A 26,423-nucleotide genomic window follows, 5' to 3' on the forward strand; every position below is an offset into this window, starting at 1 on the left:
TATTCCAGATTCTGGTTATTCTAATACGTGTATTGTGGTATGACATTGTTTTAATTGTCATTTATCTGACACTTAATGGGGAACATCTTTTCACCTATTTATTTTCCATCTGTATATCTTCTTTGATGAAGAGTCTGTAAAGGTCTTTGGCTTATTTATTTTTTAATTCATTGCTTGTTGTCTTATTGTCGAGTTTTAAAAGTTCTTTGCATATTTTGGATAACAGTTTTCTATCAGATGACTCTTTTTGCAAATACTTTCTCCCAGTCTGTGATTTATCTTATAATTGTCTTGACAGTGTCTTTTGCATAGTAAAAAATTTTAATTTTAATGAAGTCCAGCTTATCGATTCGTTGTTTCATGAATTGTGCCCGTGGTATTACATTTAAAATGTCATAGTCAAACACAAAGTCATCTAGATTTTCTCCTATGATTTCTTCTAGAAGTTACATAGTTTTGTGTTTTGTATTTAGTTCCGAGATCCATTTTTTAAATTAATTAATTAATTAATTAATTAATTATTATTATTTTTTGTGAAGGGTATGAGTTCTATGTCTGCATTCATCTTTTTTGCACAGGTAGTCCAGTCATTCTAGTACCATTTGTTGAAAAGACTATCTTTTCTCTACTGTATTCAGTTTACTTTAAACTGTTTTTACTTAAAAAAAAATACAGTAATCGAAACAATGCCTGTAAAATGTTAAATAAATCGACTAATTTCTGCCCCATGTCTTTTCATCCCAGGTTCTGTTTCTTGGGAGATTTTTTTTTTTAATTTTTTTTTTCAACGTTTATTTATTTTTGGGACAGAGAGAGACAGAGCATGAATGGGGGAGGGGCAGAGAGAGAGGGAGACACAGAATCAGAAACAGTCTCCAGTCTCTGAGCCATCAGCCCAGAGCCCGACGTGGGGCTCGAACTCACGGACCGCGAGATCGTGACCTGGCTGAAGTCGGACGCTTAACCGACTGAGCCACCCAGGCGCCCCAATGTTTCTTGGGAGATTTTAACTGACCTATTTCTTCTGTTACTTACCTCTATATTGCTAAAATACTATGTTTATTGAATAATATTTTAATTGTTGAAATTATCTCTATTTCCTAATTTGATGCTTAAGAATAGAACACTCTCTACTCTCAACCCAGTTATCAAATACAGATGCTTCTATTTCTTTCTATAGTGTTTGTTATGAACAAGTCTATTCTAAGCTCTCTACACACGTCAATGACACATAACAGCCCCATAAGGTGGGCACTGTTATTATCCTATCCAAGTGACTGAGGTGAAAAGAGGTTAACGATTTGTCGATTGTCAACAGCCAGCAGACTGTAGGGTCAGGGATGTTGATTATTAGAGCCTTCTCTCCTTACCATGATCTCTTAATCCATAAAGTCTCTTAACTTCTTACTTTGTAAAATGAGGAGGGTTTTTTATTTGTTTGTTTTCTTTCTACAAATATCCATCTCCAAATTTTACATTTGTCTACTATGTCTGAAATGTGGTTGCCAAAGCCCTTGCAATCAGGGAATTTTTATTCTAGCAGAGAAATAAAGATAAATAAACAATGGACCCAGGGATTATTAAGGGGGGTATAATAGGGGTAACAGAACAATGGCTGTTAAGAAGCCCTGTCTCAGAACTATATAGAAATCTATAGCAAGAAAAGAGAAAGTCTTTTGGGCACAGAGACAAGCTGCTGCTTCGGCTGAAAGCAGAAAGCAGCCTATGTATTTATGAACAGAAAGAAGTCAAGGTGATAGGGAAAGAAGAGACATGAAAGCAAGTTAAGGTTAAAGAGAGTCAGAGGGAGGTCATGCTGTTCTTTGTAAGCCAGGTGTAGCAGACGTTATCAAATGCCATGTCTCTTCCACACTCACAGTCCCTGTATAAGAACACAGTGTCCTACGCCTAAGCTTCTTCTTTGCTGAGAGATTTCCCTTTTTGGAGAGCTGGGTGTTCTGGAAGCACCCAAGTGCGGCCTTTGGCCAGTGAATGATGGAAGTATCTTAGTCAGTTAGGGCTTCTATAACAAAATACCATACACTGGGTGCTTAAGCAACAGACATTAATTTCTCACAGTTCTGGAGAGTAAGAAGTGCAGTGTAGAAATGCTGGCAGGTTGGGTGTCTGGTGAGACCCCTCTTCCTGGTTTGCAAGAGACTATCTCATGTTTGAAAGAGGGATAATTGCTCTGTGTCTCTTCTTACGTGAACACTAACCCCATCATGGGGTTCCTCAATCCCAAAGGCTTGACCTCCAAATACTGTCACATTGGGATTAGGGTTATGACATGAATTTTGTGAAGACTCAAACTTCCCAGTCACAGCAGTATAGATTCTAGTTTTCTTGCCCTGTACTAGGACAATCTTAAGCATGTCCCATACCATCCTTCAGAGGTTTTGGGATCTGTCTCTGTGGAAACCCAGTCTTAGAAGCATTAAATCTACAAACTTGAATTTTATTCTATTTGTTAGGAAGCATTTGGAGAATCCTTAGCAAAAAAAAAAATCATGATATGAGTTATTTCTCTTAAATACAGAGAACAAACTGAGGATTGCTGGAGGGGAAGTGGGTGGGGGGTGGATTAAATGGGTGACAGGCATTAAGGAGGGCAATTTTGAGGATGAGCACTGGGTGTCATATGTAAGAGATGAATCACTGGGTTCTACTCCTGAAATCAAGACTACACTGTTTGTTAGGTAATTTGAATTTAAATTAAAAGAAAAGAAAAAAAAAGGAGGCCAAATCTAGAAAAAAAAATCTCATTTTAGCTGCTTTTTAAAAAAAATGAGTTGAAAGGAAGCAGTGAGTTCTGTTAGAAGAATATTCCAGTAGTCTAGACCCAATATTAGAGTATATTGAACTCATTTCATCCATATGGAGGGAAAGAAAAACATAATTAATTCATATGTCTTGAGAGCAAATTGACAAGATTTAAGGCCTACGTGGAATAATAGTGGAGGGGAAGGGGAGGAATCAAAGATAGGTTTTAGATTTTAGCTTACTGGATGTTGTTGCCATTTATACCGAATAGGGAGGATTGGGAGAGAAACACGTTTGGAGGCAAAATCGAGATACTTTTTGTGTATATTAAGATTAAGATGCCAAGTATTCAGCCAAGTAGATATTATAGGACGTATCTGGAGCTCAGAGAAGTTGGTACTAGAGATCCAGCTTTGAGAGTTACTGGCATACAGAAGATGTTTAAAGTCATGGACCCAAATGAGATCACTTGGAAGAAGTGTACATTGAAAAGAAATGTGTGATTGGAATAGAATACTGTGTCCTGCAGAAGATGACAGGCCTGCAGAAAAGACTAGAAGAAGGATTCCTGGGCGAAGAGCAAAACCAATACAGTGCCAGGAGAAATAGCCTCTCAGTAACCAGGGAGGGCTCAGGTAGCCATTGGTGTATGTTAAGGACATTATCTTGTCAAGGTCAGGCTCAGTGGAGTTTGGTAAGAGAAGTCTGATTGACGACTGATTGAATAACAATCACTACAATAATGTCAGATGGGGAATGGGAACAGGGCTTTTATCTCCCTCCCTCTCTCTTCTCTCTCTCTCTCTCTCTCTCTCTCTCTCTCACTATTTAAGAAAAAGAAGAAGAAGAAGAAGAAGAAGAAGAAGAAGAAGAAGAAGAAGGTGGAGGAGGAGGAAGGGGAGGAGGAGGAGGAGGAAGGGAGGGGATGGGGAGGGGGAGAATAAGAGGAAGAATGTGTTGTAAAGCAGAGAAGGAAAATGGTCTGGTAGCTGGTATGCACATATACAGTCAAGGGATGCAGGTGGTGCCTTCAGGGGAGATCACTTTTTTCTTTTTATTTTCTTTTAAGACGGGACTTGGAAGGTAGCTGAGTGACTATAGAAAATATCCAGTTTGGGGATGTCTTACCCTTCTATTTAGGCCCCTTTGTTGTTTATATGACCGTTGTGGACTGAATGTTTGTGTCCTCACAAAAGTTATATGGTAAAACTTTGCCCTCAATATGATGGGAGCAGGAGGTGGGGTCTTCATGGTGGATTCAGTGTCCTTGTAAAAGTCACACGAGGGCCTGCTTCCTCTCCCTGCTCTTCTCATTTGAGGATGCGATGAGACGACCACAGTCTGCGACACAGAAGAGGGCTCTCACCAGAACCCGGCTGTGCTGGCACGCTGATCTTGGACTGCAGCCTCCAAAACTGGGAGAAGTAAACTTCTGTGGTTTATGAGCCATCCAATCTCTGTGCTTTGTTAGAGCAGCCCAGACTAAGATCCACTTATTCTTACTTTCGCACTAAGTTGATTAAATTTAGTTTTACTCGAAGCATAATTAAATCTTTAATGCTTGGTTCTCAGGTTGAATGAAATTTAAAACTAAAAAAATCACAAACAGTGATGATCTTACTGTGACTATATACTATTTAATTCATAACTGAGTAGTATACTTATAATTTCCTTTCTTTTATATATATTTGATTTCTCTGAAGAATCAAATTGCATTTCTTTTCCTCTTCGTCTACTTGTCTTTATCATTTACTCAATTTTTGTTTCATTCTCTGTCCAATTCAATGGAGGTGTTTTCTTTTTCTTTTTTTCTCTTTTCTTCTCCTTCTCCTTCTCCTTCTTCTTATTCCTCCTCCTCCTCCTTCCCTTCTTCTTCTTCTTCTTCTTCTTCTTCTTCTTCTTCTTCTTCTTCTTCTTCTTCTTCTTCTCTAATTACCTCCCACTGCTCTCTGCTCCCTGTGGACTCATGGTTTTTGTTACTGGCTGGGAACTCTCTCTTGGAGATAGCCTAGGTCCTTCTTGTTCTCTTTTCCCAAGTTTGAATCTATTATTTTTTTGTAACTTGCTTTATTGTGGCCAATTCCCACATTTGCTCAAGTGCCTTCCTAGAACAGAACAGGGAGTACATATCCTGAATTTTGCATTATAAATCTGTCTTTATTTTACATTCCTACTGAATGATCACTCAGCTGGATAAATCATTCTAAATGGAAACACATTTATTAAGAATTTTGAAGGCATCTTTTATTTAAAACATAGAAAATAGAACAATTTTCCACTTGTAGAAAAACTAAGCAGGTAGTTTGGAGTTCCCATATACTCCTCAGGCACGCTTTTCCGTATTGTTTACAACTTTCATTTCTGTGGGGAATTTGTTACAATTAATGAACCAGTATTTATTCAGTATAATTAAAGTCCATAGTTTCATTGAGGTTAACTCTTTGTGCTGTTCATTTAAATTTTTTTTAAATGTTTATTTATTTTTGAGACAGAGCGAGACAGAGCATGGGTGGGGAAGGGGCAGAGAGGGAGGGAAACGCAGAATCTGAAACAGGCTCCAGGCTCTGAGCTGTCAGCACAGAGCCTGACGTGGGGCCAAACTCACAGACTGTGAGATGATGACCTTGGCCAAAGTCAGACGCCGAATCGACTGACCACCCAGGCGCCCCTGTACTGTACATTTCTATGGGTTTTGAAAAATGCGTAATATCATGTAGCTACCATTACAGTATCATAGAGAAGAATTTCACCACCCTAAGTATCCCCTGTACTTCATCTGTTTATCCCTATGCCTTCACCACTTCTCTATCATCTCTCCCCACTCCTCTGGCTCCAGAACTCCTGGAAATCACTGTGTGTGTGTGTGTGTGTGTGTATTTAACTGTCTCAATAGTTTTGCCTTTTCCAGAACCTCATAAGTTGTCTTTTCGAATTGGCTTCTTCACCTTAGCATTGTTTTCTTACCTTAGCACCTTAACGTTATATGTATTTCTGTTTCCTCCGTGCCTTTTTAAGGCTTGAAGGATTGATCAATCTTTTTATTGCTGCTTGATATTATATGGCTGTACCACAGTTTATTTATCCATTTATTTATTGAAGGACATCTTAGTTGTTTCCAGCTTTCAAAAGTTGTGAATAAAGCTGCTATAATATTCACATGGAGGTTTTGTATCGATATACGCCTGTAACCCAATTGGGCAAATAACTTTGGTGTGTGGTTACTTAATCATATGGTAACACTATAGTTAGCTTTGTAAGAAACTGCCAAACTATCTTGCAAAGTGTCTACCATTTTGCATTCCCACCAAGAATGAATGAGAGTTCCTGCTATTCCATACTCTTTCTAAGCAGTTGGTATTTATAAGTGATAGGGAGAAATGTGTTATAAGATGGGTGACAGGACTGATAGGGAAATTCCAGTCCCTGCTGAAAGACTCCTCTTCCAGGTTCCTCTTCCTACCTCGCTTGCCTGCATGCCAAATTACTACTAATGTGGAATGCAGAAGTAACAGACTATAAACTGTTCCCTCTGCTTATGCTCGGGGCTAAGACATCTGGAGAGTGATCCCCTTTGAGCCCACCAGCGTGAAATAAAACTCTTGCCTTCCAAGATCTCCAAGCGCAGCTTCATTCTTCTGCCCCAGGTTCTGTAACATAAGTTTAATGGATTCTGGCCATTCTAATAGGTATATAGTAGTATTTCATTGTTGATTTAATCAGAAATTCCCTAATGAAATAGAATATGGGGGCATCTTTTCATATATTTTATATCTGCATGTCTTTTTTTGGAGAAGTGTCTGTTCAGCTTTTACTCACTTTTTAATTGTTACACATTGAAGCTGAAATGGAAATGAAACCATTTTTTTAGTATTTTTTTTAGTGGGCTTGTTAGTCTTAAAATTTGATAATGGTATGACTGGCCATTTTCTAAAATTCATTTTCCTATACACTCAATAGGTTCCTTAAATATGTGTCCTTATGTCCTTCATGAGAAACTGTATTTTATTATTTTTGTTTAGAAAATATTTCCCAACACTATTTCTTTTTCTCTATTCTGCTAAAAGTCGTATTAGTTGAGTGTTGATATTTTAGATTAATCATTTATGTCCTCCAACGAACGTCTCATACTTTCTTTTGGTTCTCCTTCCCATGGGACTTATTTGAATTTATCTTCATCCTTTTTTCTAGAAATTATCTTGTTCCCTCAGGATTCCTTTTTCCTCATAGCATTTTCTTCTTGTTCAGTGAGTACAGTATCTTCTTGAATATTTCTGAAGTAGTACTTAGACCATTTTCTTCTAACTAGGCAGTATCATCGTTTACCACAGAATTTTCTTTTCTTTCTTCATCTTGCTCTTTTCTTGTTACAGGATTTCCTGAGATGTTTCGTGACATTGTTTTTTTTAATCTGTATTGGAAAAAATGAGTTCGTAAAAAGCTGATGGAATCAGCATGTGGGTGGGAATTGTGCTGCTAGCAGATTTGGTTTCATATTAGTCAGAAAGTCAGTAATTATTGTCAGGAAATCCTAAATGTCACAGTGTGAAAACTTTTCACTGGACATTCTTTACTTCTGGTAGTAGCAGTTCCAGAAGGCAGTTTATGTGGCCAGGATTTCATTCCTTCCTGTTCTCAGGCCTGATTTCACACCGGGCTCCCCATTGTAACTAGAAGTTGCAAGTTTTGATCTTCTCCAAGAGCCAAAAGGCAGATTCTACAGGCTGTAACTCCTTCCACCTTGCTTATTACATCCTCATACTTTATTAAATATATCAGTCTATATGCCTATGTCTATAAATACATCTCGGTCTGTGTTTATATTTATGTCCATAGGTATACATATCAGCTAAATAATATGAGCTATGAGTCCCTATCAGTCCCTATTCACTCAGCTATGAGGGAATGACCATGAGGAGTCTGAGAATTCAGCGAATTTGGAATAAAATGACATAGCCTAATAAAGTTCCAATTTGAATGTGCAAACTTCTAAGAGTAATGAGTAGAAAGGAAATCAAACTAGTTGCCAGGATAGAAAAAAATAATGTTAGTATGAAGCCAGGGTTTACCGGCTCTCCAAACTCTCCGCATAGATATTCCAGTCAAGCCTTCTCCATGAGCTGCTGAGGAGGCACAAAGCATACCAGAAGAGGTTTATAATTGTGAGTCACAGAAGTAAAGAAAAGTGTCATCTCCACTACTTGAGGAGTGAAACTCAGAATATCCAGTGCTTCATCGAAAGCTCCATTGCTTTCTGAGGTGTGTGAAGTGTTTGTGAGTTAAAAAGAAAACATCTAAACGTGAGAGAGAAATCTGGTGGGAGGCACAGTGAACTTCTCGGAGATCATTTCAGGCCAGCATTGTGCTTTGCTGGCCATGGTTATATAAATATTGCATGTCCCCAGCACAGGTAGGACTGTCTTACTCTTTAACTTTGTGACAGCACACTGGCACACTCAAGCCATCAGTGAATAAAGTGAGGATGTTGATTACATTTCTGATAAAGCAAAGATCTAATGTAAGTTAAGGCAAATGTTCCCTCTGCCATCCTGGTGCTTTAAAGCCACCCTTCCCCACAGGGGGAACAAACATTTAGCTGGAAACCATAGAAGTCTAAGGTGTTGCCAACTCCAGCGTTCATCTGGACCCGCTCTTTGGGCAGTGACCAAGGTCCCACTTGAATCTGTTTCTCCTTTTCTCTATCATCATTCTGTCCTTGAATTTAATTCATCCGTGTCCATCAGCTTTTCAAAATAACAGCCATTAATTTATATAATTAATTTCCATTGAGGAGGTAGCAGCTTCAAGTGTTATTTCTGTCAGCATATTTGGCACTTTGTCGCAGGTTTTCAGGAATTGCAGATCTTTAACAAAAAGGAGGTATCGCCAGTGATAAGGGAAATACATTGTTACAAACTGGCGGTAAAGATATTATACTTCTCTGAAAACGTTTCCTGAGTACCTGGGAGTTGGGTCAGGAGGATTTCTCAGCTGCAACTTGAAAAGCATATCACGTAGTAATTGACACATACAAGACTGGCCTTGACTATCGTAGCTACAAGTTGAACACTGGAGATGCATGTCTTACTTTGTTGAGAAACCTGCCCTCCTTCTACTGGGTTTAAAATAACAGCCACAGCAATAAGATCAAAAAGAGGCAACAGACCCAACAACCACCCATAGAAGTACTAGCTGTCAATAAAAAAGCATTAATACAGGGGCACCTGGGTGGCTCGGTTGGCTGTGTCCATCAGGTCATGTTCTCATGGCACGTCGGTTCAAGCCTCATGTGGGGCTTTGCACTGACAGCGTGGAGTCTGCTTCAGATTCTCTGTCTCCCTCTCTCTCTCTGTCCCTCCCCCAGTCAAGCTCTCTCTCTCAAAAATAAATATTAAAAAAAATTCATACTAAGAGCCATACTTGAGATGACATGGTGGACCACCTGTGTGTATTTTGTGACACATACTCAAGAGACAGTGAATTATAATTAATATGTTGGCTTTGAAATTCAACCCACTGATTTAGACTACTGATACCAGGAGCCTAGGTCAAAATTAACTGGGAAATGGAGGTCAATTCCAAGTAGTTGGAAGTAGTGTATTTATGGGGGCTGCAGAGCTACCCACATATCCAGCCTAGGAATTGAGGCAGCTGGAGAAGGAGGTCCAGATGAAGTTGCAGGAGCTGCTAGCTCAATGCTGTCATAACTACAGAGTCAGCAGCTCAGTGACACGGTGCGCGAGCTGCAGTGGCCCTAGCACTGCTCACCAACCTTCAGAGCATAACGACTTCCGGTTTCCTTCTGTGTCTACATTCTGAACCTTGCACAGATATTTCTCATGGCTAACCCTAACCAGGAATCACGCAGGGAAGGAAATTCTAGAGAAATGTAGTTGCAGCTCAGTTCAGCTGAAACACTACAAAACCACCGCAATTGGTAATAATGAAAGTTTGCAAAATTGCCCAAGACGTGCATTCTCCCCTACTTCTGCAGTTGCTACGCTGACGAGTAGCTGAGTAATTAAAATCTCACCGTCAGAGGTATCATTATTAGAACGCAGTTGGTGCTCTCAGATGTGAAGTCAAGCATGATACTTTATAGCATAGCATCCTGTGAATTCCTACACCTTCTAAGCAGCTAGTGATTCTTTTAATGGCACAGCAATAAAACTATACATTTTATAGCGATCAAATGAATAATACACGTATATCTATAAAAGCTAATAAGTCATCCCTCCTTCTCTCCCTTCTTACTTCATTTGTGCATGTGCGTGTACATGTGTGTACACGCACATGCACGCATAGGCACACACAACACAAACACCTGAGGTAATACTGTAAATTACCTTAACGTTAAACAGAAAACTTGTTCTGGGTGAGTGTATTTAAGGAAAGCACCGTGGATGCGGACAGAGATAACACATGTGCAAATGAAAGGGATTTGGTTTTGATCTAACAGTTGCATTGATTTTTCCCAAGCAGGATTGTTAATTACCTGCACAAGAGCTTAAAATAATATGCGCGGGAAGTTTCAGGAGTTATCTTATTAAATGAATATGCTATTTGTATTCTATATGGAAATGAGCTTGTGTGTTCTGACTTTATGCATGAGGCTTGGACCCCCTGGGTATCCTGTGGGGACCAGACACAGCTGATTTCTTCATCTGCAAGGCAGAAGCCTGACAGCCGCAGATGTGAGCTGCTCCAGCTTTAGGTGTGAAAGCTGCTTTGTGAAGCCAGCATTCAGGCAATTAAGCAAGTTCCCCTCCTGGTAAGCTGGTAGTTAGCCAGGCCACTGTCAGTGTTGCCCAGGCCGCTTCAGGCAGAGGGCTTGGTGAGAGGGAACACCTGAAGCTTCTTGCTGGGAAAGAACAAAGACTCAAAACCTAAAACGTTAAGGACCTCCTTTAAAAAATTGCTTTAGCCTTAGATCTGGGTTCTACAGATAGAGTCAAATAAACTATAAATAACCCAAGACAATAGCATCAATAATCATGTATAACTCCTCACAGTTACGAAATATACCCCCTGTACATTGTGTATGGTTATACATGAATTAGATATTATATCACATCTAATTTAATTTTTACAACAACCCTGTAAAGTCTGTATCAATATTGCTATTTGGAGATCGAGCAACTTCCCAGGGCAGTTCAGTGCCTTATCACGGTCTATACGGATGGTAAGGGGCCAAGCCAGGACTGAAACACAGATTTCCCTACAATCAATCCCATGGCCTACTTTAAATCCTTTCTAATCAGACAGGACACACCTCAGTTAGTAAAATATAGAGCCAATTCTACTGGGCTCTCCAGCACAGCCATCTTATGCCACAGTTTTAATGCATCACTTATACAACTAGTTTAACCTTGTTTTCATCCCTTAGTTTAGGAGTTACTAATATTTGTGAATTGGTTCAAACCACTTTACGAATTTTTTAAATAAAAGTTAAAATTGTGAACAGTCACTAGCATACAAATAGGAATTTGTTCTAGATGAGGAGGAAAATAAAGGAAAATAAAATCTTAAGCAGCCACGTTATCGAGAGATTTCCTGGGTGCTTATACATGTTGTTACCAACAATGAGACTGTTGCATCCAACAATGAGAGATAGGTAATATATTATTCCCTTCCAGAAGAGAAGACCAAACTCAAACTTAAGAAGTTTTTTTTTTCTTTTTTTGTTTTTTTTCCCCCCAAGGTCAAGGAGAAATAAATGGTGCTGGTAGGATTTGAACACTGGCCTACCCGATTCTCAAGAAGGATGAAAGTAAAAAATATATATATATTGTGGGGCACCTGGATGGCTCAGTCAGTTGAGCGTCTGATTCTTGTTTTTTGGCTCAGGTCATGATCTCATGGTTCATGGGTTCGAGCCCCATGCCAGGCTCTGTGTTGCTTGCAATTCTCTGTCTCCCTCTCTCTCTGTCTCTCCCCTGCTGGAGCTCTCTCTCTCTCTCTCAAAATAAATAAATAAATAAATAAATAAATCTGTTGGGTTTCTCTCCTATGTCTTGCACTTCAATCAGTACTTCTCAGGCACTATGTTCTATTTTTACAGCAACCCTAAAATTTAGTAACTAGTTACCACATTTTATAAAGGAGGGAAAAAGAATGCAAATTAATGTAAATTTCCTAAAACCTCAAGGCCCCTAATTGGCAGAGAAGGAAACCAAGTGTCTGACTTCTATGCTTGCTCCTTCCACTAATACATCCCCACATTACTGGGTATACACATGGAAATGTAAACAACACACGGGAAAATAAATGACTTTGTTAAGATAATAGAGTAACTACAATTCACAACACAGCTAAGGGTTGCTGAGCCTTCCAGTACCTGTTACTAAAATAAGATACAGTTTGGTGAGTTCTTTTCCCATTAAGCTTCAAAGAATAGTGCACTATGAGAGTTCTCATCTGTTTTTTCAATATTCTCATAAGCACAAGCTTACATGAAATACTCATCATAAAAAAAAAGTCTTTGCAGTAAACAGGAAATGTAGCTAGATACAGTATATTATGAGTTGCATGCTGGGTTACTCTAAATAGGAGGAAACAAAACACCTCAAGGAGAAACAAATTAAATATATATGTTATTATCAACAAAATTATATGGAACAATAATAGATTTGTTTAAAGATGCGTTTCATTGAAAAAAGTCCACCCTGACTAAAATCAATTATTCCCACCTATGGTTTTTTCAGCTAATGTTTAAACCTTTACCATTTCAAATGTTCCACAGGATTAAAAGTTGGCAAAATAATGTTAATTTAATACATTAATACTATTATTGATGACAAAATTTAATTAGTAAAAATAAACTATTCAATCCCATCCTGTAAGAACTATTTGGCTTTAATTTTAATGGTCTCTTAAAATGAATTATGTACCTATAGATGCTGTCTTCTCTGGGAGGTGAAACTCCATTCTCTGCATGGACAACCCCTCCCCCCAGGCCACCATCACCATCACCATCACCAGACTTGGTGATGTTCTTCCTCCAAGGAACAGAATAGGGAAAGAAAAAAAAAGTGTACCCATACAGTGGAAAAATCCATGAAAAACTAACCTAAGCAATTGATGAAACAACTGTATGAGTCAGGGACACCATGTGAATATCCGGTGTCCCTAAAATGATGTAGAGAGAAGGATACTTCATCGCTACCATATTCTTCCAAAAATCCATAACCCTAGTTTAATCATTACGAAAAGTTCAGACTGCAGAGCACTGCAGAGGATATCCAGTCACTACTCCTCTACATTGTCAGAGTCATGAACATGAAGAGAAACTGAGACCAGAAGAGACCAAGAAGAGATGACAACTTGATACACCCTAGATTGGATCTTGGAACAGAAAAAGACCATTACGGAAAAACCAATGAAATTAAAAGAAAGTCTTGGGGCGCCTGGATGGTTCAGTCGGTTAAGCTCCGACTTCGGCTCAGGTCATGACCCCCCCGGGTTCCTGAGTTCCAGCCCCCCGCTGGGCTCTGTGCTGACAGCTCAGAGCCTGGATCCTGCTTTGGATTCTGTGTCTCCCTCTCTCTCTGCCCCTCCCCTGCTCATGCTCTGTCTCTCTCTGTCTCAAAAATAAATAAAACATTTAAAAAAATTTAAAGAAAGTCTTGAATTTAGTTAATAGTAATGTGCCAATGTCAGATTCTTAGTCTTGAGAAATGTAGCACAGCTATGCAGATCATGGATATAGTTGAAACACCATGTTTAGTCCTCCCCAATTACATCTGCCCTCATTTCATAGCATTGAATGTTAAAATTAAGTTTTTAAAAATATATCCATGCATATCTTTATGCCTTTATTGAAAGTCCATAATCTTTTTTTTTTTCAGGAGGAGAATTTAGTGATTCATCATTTACATATAACACCTGGTGCTCATCCCAACAAATGTCCTCCTTAATACCCATCATCCATTTAGTCCTTCCCCCCAATGAACACCTCTCTAGCAACCCTTATTTTATTCTCTATATGCTTTTTTATCGTCATATATAAGGTAAAATATTTCTACAAATTTATTTTGTACAGTGTATAGTATTAAACACACACACACACATATATATGTATATATGTATATATACACATACATATATACATATATATGTATATATAAAGAGAGAGACTATATATATATATATATATATGTATATATACATACACATGTAAAGAAAGAGGCAATACTGACTGCAGTATTTCATTATAACAATGCATTTTATTTTTCCCTTTACTTATTAATGGGCATTTCAGGTGTCTCTGATTTTCTTCCATTTATATTTATAAATAACAATGCCTATGTAAAATTCTGTACAGGTTTCTTTAGGAATAAGAGTTTCTTTACAACAGAGGTCAGTCAACTTTTTCTTAAAGGGACAGAAGGTAGGTTTTAGTTTTTCCTAGCCAAATGGCAATATCAAGGATATTATGTACATCCTTAAATATGACTTAAAATGTTATCATTTAAAAATGTAGAAACCGTTTTTAGCTCACGGGCCATAGACAAATAGGCAACTGGTCAGATTTGGCCTGGGACAAAATATATTGATTCTGTAAAAGAATTCTAATCTAGAATATATAATGGGTATAGAATTTTTGGATCATAAGAATATAGACATTCAACTGTCCAAAATATTACTCCAAAATAGATGAACAAATTTACCATCTCAACAGCATTATATATAATTTTGTGTTGCTCTACAGTCTCTCCATTATTTTATAAAAAACATTTTGCCAATATTATGGTATGAAAAGTTTTCACTCTGGTTTTAATTTGCATTATCTTCATTACTATTAAGGTTTATCATATTTTTATGTTTATTTACCAATTGTGTTTTCTCTCTATTGAATTTCCTGGTTATATCTTTTGTACATCTTTTCTAAGGGAATGTTTCACTTTTTCTCATTCATATGAAGTTCTATACATGTTCCATACACTAATTATCTTTTTATTATGACAATATGAGTAGCAAATATCTTCTTCATATTTTCATCTGTTTATACTTTATGGCAATCTTTAAACACAAAAGTTTTCAATTTTCATGTAATTGAGTTTGGTAATCTTTGCTATGTCAATATCATAATATTCATTATATTTTCTTCTAAATTTTTAAATATTTGCTTTTCATATTTAGATAGTCCATCTACTCTGGGTTGCTTTATGTATTTAAATAAAATCCATAACCACTTTTTCTGGCACCATTTATTGAAGAATTACATATTTTCTCATTCATCTGCAAAGCATCGCATGCAAAACATCAAATTCCATAAATGTACAGATATTTTATTCTGTTAAGACAAAAAGATGTGATGTGTGTGTTTTTTTCTGTTTATTCCTGACCTTATTCCACAATGTTATAAATATAATAAATCTTGATATTAGTAAGACAAATCCTCCTATCTTGGTTTTCTTCCCCCAAATTGTTTTGACTCTTCATTTCCTTTTTTTAAATTTCATATACATTTAAGAATCAGGGTGTCATATTTCAATGAAATCCATATCAGGGTTTTTATTGAAATTGTTAGGATTTATAGATTATTTGGGTATAAACAATATATTAATCATATTAATTAACCCAGCCTATAACTATGATGCTTATATTTAAGTATGTATTTTGACAAGTTATGTTAAAAATTTCAATTTTTTCAAAATGCTCTTATATAAATTTTGTTAATTTTTGTTGGAGCCATGCATAGTATTTTTTTTTCCTTTTGGAATAGAAATGCCAAGTTTTGATGACTTATTTATTTGTTTTTTTGGATTATTTCTTAAGTTTTTTATTTAAATTCTAGTTAGTTAACATAAAGTGTAATATTAATTTCAATTGTACAATATACTGATTTAACACTTCCTTAGGACACCCAGTGCTCATCATGACAAGTACCCTCCTTAATCCCCATCACCTCTTTAACCCATTCCCCCACCCACCTCCGTTCTGGTAACTCTTAGTTTGTTCTCTATAGTAAAGAGTCTATTTCTTGGTTTGCTTCTATCTCTTATTTTCCGTTTGTTCATTTGTTTTCTTTCTTAAATTCCACATATGAGGGAAATCATATAATATTTGTCTTTCTCTGACCGATTTTGCTTAGACTAATACTCTCTAGTTCCATCCATGTCATTGCAGTTGTCAAGATTTCATTCTTTCTTATGGCTGAGTAATATTCCATTATATATATATATATATATATAATAGACATATACATATGTCTATATATGTATATAAAATATATATATATATATAAAATAGACATATACATATGTGTGTGTGTATATATATATATATACCTATATATGTGTGTGTGTATATATATATATATATATATACCTATACATATCACATCTTCTTTATCCACTCATCATTTGATGAACACTTGAGCTGTTTCCATAATTTGGCTACTATAATGATGCTGTACATCAGGGTGCATGTATGTTTTTGAATTAGAATTTTGTAGTCTTTGGGTAAATACCTAGTAGTGCATAGTATTTTAAAAAGTACATTTTGTAATTGTGGCCAGTGGTTAGAAATACAAATAATTTTAGTACATGGATTTTGTGTATTAAATATGAATATATTTCAATAAATTTATATCTTCATTTAAATCATTGTCATAGTTTATTGACGCAATTTTTAAAGAATTTTTGCAAAGGCAATCACATTGATAATATCATTAAATTTTTTTCCAGTGGTACTATTCTTATGTATTTATCTTATTATTTAATATTATCTAAAACAATGGTCCTCAACTGGTAAAAATTTTGCTTCCCAGGGAACATTTGGAAATGTCTGAAGATATTTTTGGTTGTCACAACTGGGAAAGTTGCTATTGGAATTGAGTGGGTAGAGGTTAGTGATACTGTTAAATATCCTTTAGTACACGTGATAGTCCAAATGTTGAAACTATTGAGATTGAGAAACCCTGCTCTGAAGCCTCCATTACTCAGATGAATGTAATTATTGCAATTATTCTTATTTTTAAAGAAAATGAATTTTTTAACGTATTACTCTCAATATCATGTTTCCTACTTTTTTTAGAAGATGCCCTTTATGAGGAATGGCTGTTAACTTTTATAGATAATATTCTATATTTATGAGATGTCAATTTTTAATACATAAATGTGGGAAATTGCATTAAGTGATTTTCTCGTGGTTGAACTCTCCTTGCGTATCTGGAATAAACTCAACTGAATTATGATATAATATTTATTTTATCAATTACTGTATATAGTTTGGGATTGTTTTACAAATATTTGGGATTGTACAAATACAAAAATGTATCAATTACTGTATATAGTTTGGGATTGTTTTACAAATATTTGGTAAACTGTCTGTAAACAATCCCCTCCCCCTTATCATGTGTTTTCCATCTATGTCTTTGAATGTAGGCTGGCTTGGTCATTAGGCAAATCCAAAGCAATCTATTATATCATACCTGTGCCTGAAATGCAATTCTCAGCCAATAGCATTCAATAAAATGCTTTTGAACAAAGCCTATACTGAAACTGTTGTATGTGTAATACAGAGTCATTGTGTGACTATGTGTAATAATGGAGTCATTACGGGCTATCATTCTACTTTCATCTGTTCCACAGGTTAGTTTCTCTGGAAAGAGATGTTAAAACAACAATTTGAGATACGTCTTGTTTATTATTGATCAATAGCTATGAGGAGAAGAGAGAAGAAGCAGAATCTGGTACAGGAAAAAGTCAAATTTCAATGCAGGCCCAATAAAGGTTTGGCCTCCTGTGGAGGGAAGCTCTAGGGTGAGTAATGCCCATCAGAATGCCCCATTTTGAGTCAAAATGGTGGGGCTTTTATATCCCTACCTCACTCAGTCACCACATGCTATCACGCCAGGCAATGGCATAGCCTCAGGAGAAGGGATCTTTGCATTGAGACAGACTCTTAGGGAACTGAAGGAGAGCTGAAGGCTCTCTGTTAAAATGCGCTCCTGTGAAATAGAAAGGAAGTTCTCCCTTGAACTGAGATCTGGCTGGCTTATCTCTGGGTCTACCACACCTTGCGTACCTGAGAACCAGAGTTCTTGGTATGGACAAAGGTTATAGACGTGTAATAAAGAAGTTAAGTAAAGCTCTGTGGTATCGAATTTGAATCAAAGTATCACATGTACTTGAGATATTTTCTGTCTGCCTTGGATTACTTTCAAAATATGAAACTAAGGAAATGTTTTCTGTGGACAATTAGTATTCATACCAAGATTTCCAGTAATTTCCATTTAGTGTTATTTCTCTTTAAAGTAACTTTTTATTTTAAATCAGTTTAGATTTTTAAAATTATGGTAGAGATATTACAATGAATTCCCATATTCTCCTTGTGCAGTGTTGTGGGTTAAATTGTGTCCTCCCAAAAAAACATATTCAAGTCTTAACCTCTTGAATATGAATGAGGCAATTCTTGCCTTATTCTTGATCTTAGGAGGAAAGTGAGCAGTTCCTCATCACCAAGTATGAAGTTGGCTGTAGTTTTTTTTACAGATTTTTTTTTTTGGCCACGCTGAGGAAATTTTCCTCTATTCTTAACTTGCTGAACGTGTTTATCATGAATGATATTGGATTTTGTTTAAAACATTTTTTGCATCAATTAATATTATCATAGAAACTTTTTTCTTTAGTCTGTTGATATAGTAGATTGTATTGATTTATTTTCCAATGTTGAACCAACTTTGATTTCTGAAATAAATCTCTCTTGGTTGTGGTATGTAATTTTTATATAAATTTTTGGATTTCCTTTGCTATTATTTTGTTGACAGATTTTGTCTATGATTGGATGAGATATCAATCTCATTTTCCGTCCTTGTAATACTGTTATCTGGTTTGGTATTAGGGTGATAATGCTGGACTCATGGAATGAGTTAGGAAGTATTGCTTTGGCTTCTAATTTCTGGAAAAGACTGTACAGATCTGGTACCTTTCTAACCTTAAATGTTTGCTGTAATTTATAGCATTACCATTTCTACTTGGTGATTTTTTGAGGGGAAGGTAATTCACTTATAATTCTGTAATAAATATAAAGCTGAACAAATTATCTATATCTCCTTGTGTGAGTTTTGGTAATTTGTCTTTCAAAGAATGGTTCATTTCATCTAAATTATTGAATTTTTGGACTTAGAGTTGTTTATGGTATACCTTGATTTGCCTTTTAATTCCCACAGACTGAATATCAATAACTTCTCTTTCATTTCTGGTTATTAATTTGTGACTTCTTTTTTCCTTGCTTAGCCTGGTTAGAGGTTTGTCGATTTTAATATTTTTTTTAAGTTTATTTGTTTTGAGAGAGAGAGAGAGAGAGAGAGAGAGAGAGAGAGCAGGGAGGGGCACAGAGACATAGAGAGAGAATCCAAGTAATCTCTGCAGTGCCAGCACACAGCCCGAGGTGAGGCTCAAACTCACAAACCTTGAGATCATGACCTGAGCTGAAATCAAGAGTCAGTCTGTAATCAACTGAGTTCCCTAGGTGCCCCAGGTTTGTCCATTTTATTGATCTTTGCAAAGACCCATCCTATGGCTTTGCTGATTTTCTTGTTTTCCTCTTTTCAATTCCATTGTTTTCTATTCCAATTTTCATTATTCCTTTTTTCTGCTTACCTTTGGTTCCAATTTGTCTTCTTTCTTTAGTTGCTTAACTTGGAAGTTCAAGTTGCTGATTTTAGATCTTTCCAGTTTTCTAATATTTGCATTAAATGCTATAAATTTCCTCTCTAAGCATTACTTTGTTGCATTCCACAAGTTTGCTAAGTTGTGTTTTCATTTTCATTTAATTCAAAATATTTTTTTTAATTTCCCTGAGATTTCTTTGATACATGTGTGATTTAAAAGTATGTTGTTTATTTTCCAAACGTTTGGGATTTTCCAACCATTTTTCCATTATGCATCCTTTTTAATTTCTTTGTGGTATGAGAACATGATTATATGATTTCTATACTTCCAAATTTGTTACAGTAAGTTTTGTACCCAGAATTCAGTCTATCTTGGTGACAGTTGAATGTGGGTTTGAGAAGAATGTATCTTTGCTGTTTGGGATGGAGTCTACTATACATATTAACTAGGTAAATGTGATTAACAGTTTTGCTCAAGCCAACTATATTCTTATTGATTTTTTGCCTGTTTGATCTATCATTTATTGATGGTAATGATTACTGGCCATAACTAAGAGAATGGATTTGAATATTTTTCTTTTCAATTTTATCAATTTTTGCTTCATGAATTTAGATGGGTAAGAGAAGATGCATTTGGCATTGCTATACCTGACAATTTTACTTACTTTAAAGTATGCCTTGTCTGAAATTAATATGGTTACTCCAACTTTATTTTGACTTGCGTTAGTATGGTCTATCTTTTTCCATCTCTTTCTCTACTTTTTAATCTATCAGCGTCTCTATATTTAAACTGTGTTTTTTATAGACAACATACAGTTTGGGCTTGTTCTTTCAATGTACTCTGACATCTCTGTTTCCCAATTTGTATATTATAGTACATTAAAAATGATTATCAATCGATCTGGATTAATGTCAATAATATGTTTAACTGTTTCATATTCATTGCCAGGAAATCCTTTTCCTGCTTGCTCTGGTTTTAATTAAGCAGTTCTTATTATTCCATTTTATCTCCTCTTTCAGCATATTAATTGCTACTTCTTTTTTTTAAATTTTTTTTAATGTTTATTTATTTTTGAGACAGAGAGAGACAGAGCATGAATGGGGGAGGGGCAGAGAGAGAGGGAGACACAGAATCAGAAGCAGGCTCCAGGCTCTGAGCCATCAGCCCAGAGCCTGACGCGGGGCTCGAACTCACGGACCACGAGATGGTGACCTGAGCTGAAGTCAGACGCTCAACCGACTGAGCCACCCAGATGCCCCGATTGCTACTTCTTTAAAAAATTAATAATTTTCTTAGAGCTTATATAAGATTACTAATATACATTTTTTACTAACCTAAGTCCACTTGTGAATGATCTTATCCTGCTTTGAGTGAAGTACAGGTGTCTTATATGGGAGTATTCCAATTCCTCCCTCCTATTCCTGTGACATTCATGTCATTTATTTTAGTTAATCATATACCATAATCATCCAGTACATTGTCACTGTTATCACTTTAAATAAAGTTATATTTCAGATCAGTTAATGATTAGAAAAATAGAAGGTCTTGTTTTACTTTTGTTTATTTTTCTGAAGCCCTTCCTTTTAATGTAGAAATGAGTTTCTGATATATATTATTTTTCTTCTGCCTGAAGAATATCTTCTAAGATTTCTTGTAGGGTAGGTATGCTGGTGATAGATTCATTTTTTGTTTGTTTGAGAAAGTCTTTTTTAAATTAAAAAAAAATTAATGTTTATTTATTTTTGACAGAGAGAGAGACAGAGCATGAGTGGGGGAGGGGCAGAGAGAGAGAGAGAGAGAAGGAGGGAGGGAGACACAGAATCCGAAGCAGGCTCCAGGCTCTGAGCTGTCAGCACAGAGGCCGTGCAGGGCTCGATCTCACCAACTTTGAGATTATGACCTGAGCCAAAGTCAGATGCTTAACCGACTGAGCCACCCAGGCGCCCCTAGGAAGTCTTTACTTCTTCTTCAATTTTGAAAGATAATTTTGTTTGTAGACATGAGTGGAGAGAAGAGGGTAGAATATGCTACAGATTTAAAACTTTTAAACTCTCCTTGACATTTTTTAGGGGTGTGCAGATTTTTATATCAACTTAGTCTTTTCCTGAAAGACTATGGAACATGCACATTAAAAATATACTCATAGAAAACACAGAAAAAATATCAAGAAAGTCAATGAAAATGAAAAAGAGTAAAACATAGCCTTGAAATATTCCCTATCAATAGTTCAAACAAGCATTTCTAATATAATCAGTTGTGATTCTGAGTAATACTTTTTAACTTTTAAACTTTTGAAATATCATATACCCACATTCTTCAGATAATAATAGTCTACTATGTTTGTTTAATTATTCATCCTTACTATCTATGTAAATGTTATTATTTTTTAGAATTATTTGAAGATACATTGCAGATCTTATGCCTTTTTATCCCTAGATACTAGTATGTATTTCCTAAAAACAAGAACAGCATCATCTATCTCCACAACACTATTATCACTATTAGGATATGAACATGGATGATATTGTTATATAATCCATAGAGTTAGTCATTTTTCATAACCTAGAGATCAGCCCATGACTGTGTTGCATTTTATTTCTTATTCTTCAGTCTTCTTTAATCTGGAACAGCCCATCAGTCTTTCTGTGTCTTTTATGATCTTGGCAGTTTAAAGAGTACAGTCTACTTATTTTGTGGAATGCTTCTTCTCTATTTATGTCTGTCTATTATTGTGTCCCTTCCAGCGCATCCTGTTAACTGGCACATGGTATTGTTTTACTCTACTTTTGCTGATGTTAACATTGATCCCTTGGTTAAAACTGTGTCTACAAAGCTTCTCTAGCGTATATTTTCTCTTTGTAAAAACAATAAGCACTTTTTTGGGGAAGATACCCCGAAACATTTAATTCTTCAGCATTTCCTTCTACTCTACTCTTCCCACCACTCTCCACCCCCGTCCAACCCCGTCCAAGTTTCAACATCTTTGCCTGGTTATGGCTTAATCTTTCTTTAGGGAAAAAAATGACTTCTTCAAACCTTTGGCTAAGTTATACTCCCCTGTTAATAATAGCAGCGGTATCTCAGACTCTAGCTCCGGCATTGCTGATTTTGCAGAAGCAATAGAGGAATAGATCACTTTCATAAGACGTGGATGGCAAGATCCAGAAGAATGTGCTGGATTTTGTGATATGCTCGTCTCCTCCAATCTCTCAGAGGAATCATATACACACACACACACACACACACACACATACACATATATATATATGTACATACACACACACAAACACACATATATATACATATATATTTTTTCCTACTTAAAAAAATGGCCCCTCTGCATCATATATATATATATATATATATATATATATACACACACATATACATATACATATATGGTGCAGAGGGGCCATGGCCATTTAAGTAGGAAAAAATAAAGACTGCCGTAAAAGTTGAAGGGCCTGCAAGTGAGGTTGTGGATTTAGAGGGGACAACATGCTTTGTGATGTGAGACCCAATTCACTATCGTGTTTCATCCGTGTGATGAGCAGCATCTGGTACTTGACCTCTAATAAGCCTTGACAGGGTCAGGGCTCTGGGGTTGAGTACAGAGAGCTACCCCCATACAAGGCACACATTGTGGAGAACCTTGAATTTCTGAGGGAAGGTTGGAGATTGAGAGCGTTAGTAAATACTGGGTTATTATTTGTGCTTTGACTCCCTGAGTTTGACCAAAATTAGACAGAATCAGACTCTGTCAGAACAAAATTCAATTTCTTTATGCTGTCCACAGGGGAAGGTGGAGTGCTTAGTCATTGTTCTTATAAGTACATTTTGTGTATCTTCAGAGAAGCTTGGAAGCAATGGAAGAACAATTCTGGGAACACCTGACCCACCAGCCCTGCCAGACACAGAAGGCCTTAGTTATGAAGAGAATGTGTGGAGAATAAGTCCATTCTATCCCTTGAAGTTAAATGACTTGCTTTTGTCTTTATGAGGCCAAAGTTGGACCTCTGAATCTCAGAAAAAAACACTCTCACCAGAGTTCAGAGATTATAATGCACTGCTAAGGACATAACAGCAACTCAATTAGTATGCATACAATCAAAGGGAATGATGTGTTGGAATGCAATGGAAAGTTATGATGAAACTTCCATATACTAATATACATACATCATATAGCAAAAGATCATTAAAGAATATGTGTTCTGTATAAAAATTCAAAAGTGTTTTTCTCAAGCCACTGTTTGTTTTTATTTTTTTGGTAATTATGAAACTAAGACTTTATCTCTTTGCCTTTTTTTTTAATTCAAAATTTAGAGCTAAAATTAAGGCTTATCCCAGGGGATATACTAATGCATAGGGCTATAATTCTGTGTGTAAAGTTTGCTCCTGACTTCCCTATTCTTCTATTATTTTCTGATTTATATGGCTCTTATGTTTTATAAATTTATAGACATAGATAAAGATATAGATATAGATATAGATATAGATATAGATATAGATATAGATATATCAATCCAAAATTTTCTTTTGTAAAAACATGTCCCATACAATAATATTTTTCCCTTAAATCATGGTGTGCTCTCTGTTAGATTACTGAATAGGTGTTGTCTGGGATAATGGTGTCTGCAAATTTAAAAAACAATGCTTGAGGGGCGCCTGGGTGGCTCAGTCGGTTGAGCATCTGACTTCGGCTAAGGTTGTGATCTCACGGTTCCTGAGTTTGAGCCCCGCGTCAGGCTCTGTGCTGACAACTCGAAGCCTGGAACCTGCTTCAGTTTCTGTGTCTCCCTCTCTCCCTGCTCCTCCCCTGCTCACACTCTGTCTCTCTCTCAAAAATAAATAAATATTAAATTTAAAAAAAAATAATGCTTGATATGTGAAGGGTGGAAGATGTACATCTCAATTACTAGATTATAAATAGATGCAGTGGCACCTGCCTGGCTGTCGGTTAAGTGTCTGACTTTGGCTCAGGTCATGATCTCATGGTTCATGGGATCAAGCCCCACGTCAGGCTCTGTGCTGATAGCTCAGAGCCTGGAGCTCTGCCCCTCCCCTACTCACACTCTTTCTCTCTCTCAAAAGTAAACATTAAAAAAAAATTAAAAAAATAGATTCAGACACCTAAATTAATGATGTTAATAGCTATAAAATATTTCATTTTCAATATTTTATATATATCCTATATGTATGTGTGTGTATATATATGTGTGTGTGTGTACATACATACACACACATATATGTATATGTGTGTATATATATAGATAGATAGATAGATAGATAGATACATATACTTAAATTGACCCCAAATATTGTTTACTGATGATCTCATTGGAAAAATAGTGAAAAGGTTTTATCCATACATTCAGGAACATATCTTTGATTCTTTGTATTACATATGTTTTTTATACTCTACTTTAAATTGATTGTAGAATACAATAAATAAAGACTTCTAAAAGAAATATTAACATTTATTTACAGACTTGGTAGCGGTATACAGTGTCATAATGGATATTACAGTTTAATGTCATATCACAAGTTACTTAAATATTTAAGGTGGCAGTGTATTATTCTTGAACAATACATTATGTTAAGTTTACATGAATAAAGTCATGTTGCATCGGACTGGGCTGAAAATCTAGTTTAAAGATCACATATATTCCCTCAGTAAATACACTGTTTTCGGTTCATGGTAGTGAGGTGGAGATACCGCCAACATTAAAGGATCAACATCTGGTTCCTATGCATTTGTACGGTTTTATTTCTAAATGATATAAATGATTTAAATTTGTTATTTATTACACGCTTGTGTCTATATATCCTGTAAAAAATTTTGCAGTCGCTATTACAGACAGGGGTCATGACTGGCTTCTTTTTCGTTTCTCTTTCTCTCTCCTCTTCCTCCTTCCTTCCCTTCTCCCCATTCTTTCCTTCTTTCCTTCCCTTTTAATGTCCATGCAACCGTTGCCAATATTGTTACTAGAGCCTTATTTGCAATGATTCAATAGTTAAGTCTCTTTCTCATATTTTCTTCTTTTTTGCAGCAGTAACATCAGGCCGGTGAAAATGAAATGTTACAGTTGACAGTGTTTAATATTATTTGTTCCTATCACTGTTAACACTTCTATTATTATCAAAACGTTTAGATCAGCACTGTCAGTTCCAAAGGACCTGCTGACATACCAAGGGAAACTTTGATAAACAGTTCTGCTGTATTTTTTTCTATATTCTTCACAGTCCTTGCTTGAAAATCATTTCTTACCCTCAGGATATTTATTTTGAGGAAAAAATCTAAAAATCTTGTTTTTTTTAGAAGCTCATCAATTTCTGCTTCTTGTTTCTCACTTGAAGTTTTAATCCTCTGTTTCTAACCTCATAATTGGTTGCTTGGAGGTGATTAAGATGTCACAAATATAGGATTATTGTAATTCAGGGCAGGGAATAAGCCATAGATGATCTTACAAGGAACAAAGATGTCATTTTCATGTAAATAGATCAACTATTTCAAAGTGAGAACAGGGAATGAAAGACACAAATGTGAGATCTAATAATACCGATTATAAAAGAAGTGGCAAAAGATCAAAATTTCACATGAAACATTAATAGCTCTGAAAAATTTATATATACACTTCATATTTTTTCACATTCTACAGTCCTTTCAATATACATGTATGGGTTTGCAGATGTAAAGCTTGTGTGTATCTGTATACTGTCCTCAGTCCAAATGCCTAACTGAAAGCTCTCAGTGACTTTAAACAAAGAAGACCAATTTCTTATTTGGTTTGTAGAAACCAACATTATTTCATACGTGTACTTTCCATCTTCCATTGTATTGAAAGGACTGGCATCTCAAAGCAGTAGACTTCTCGTGAAGTTGTATATCCTACAAATTACATATTTGATGGGAGATTCTATTAATTGATTTTTTTTCTAAGTAATTTAAGTCTGAGGAATTATTGAGCAGGTTATTAATACTTTCTGAAAGCCTCCTTCTACCTCTTACTGGGCACACTGGAAGGTGTTTCCCAGGATGAA

Source organism: Prionailurus bengalensis, chromosome B2, assembly GCF_016509475.1.
Source record: "Prionailurus bengalensis isolate Pbe53 chromosome B2, Fcat_Pben_1.1_paternal_pri, whole genome shotgun sequence".
Classification (NCBI taxonomy): Eukaryota; Metazoa; Chordata; class Mammalia; order Carnivora; family Felidae; genus Prionailurus; species Prionailurus bengalensis.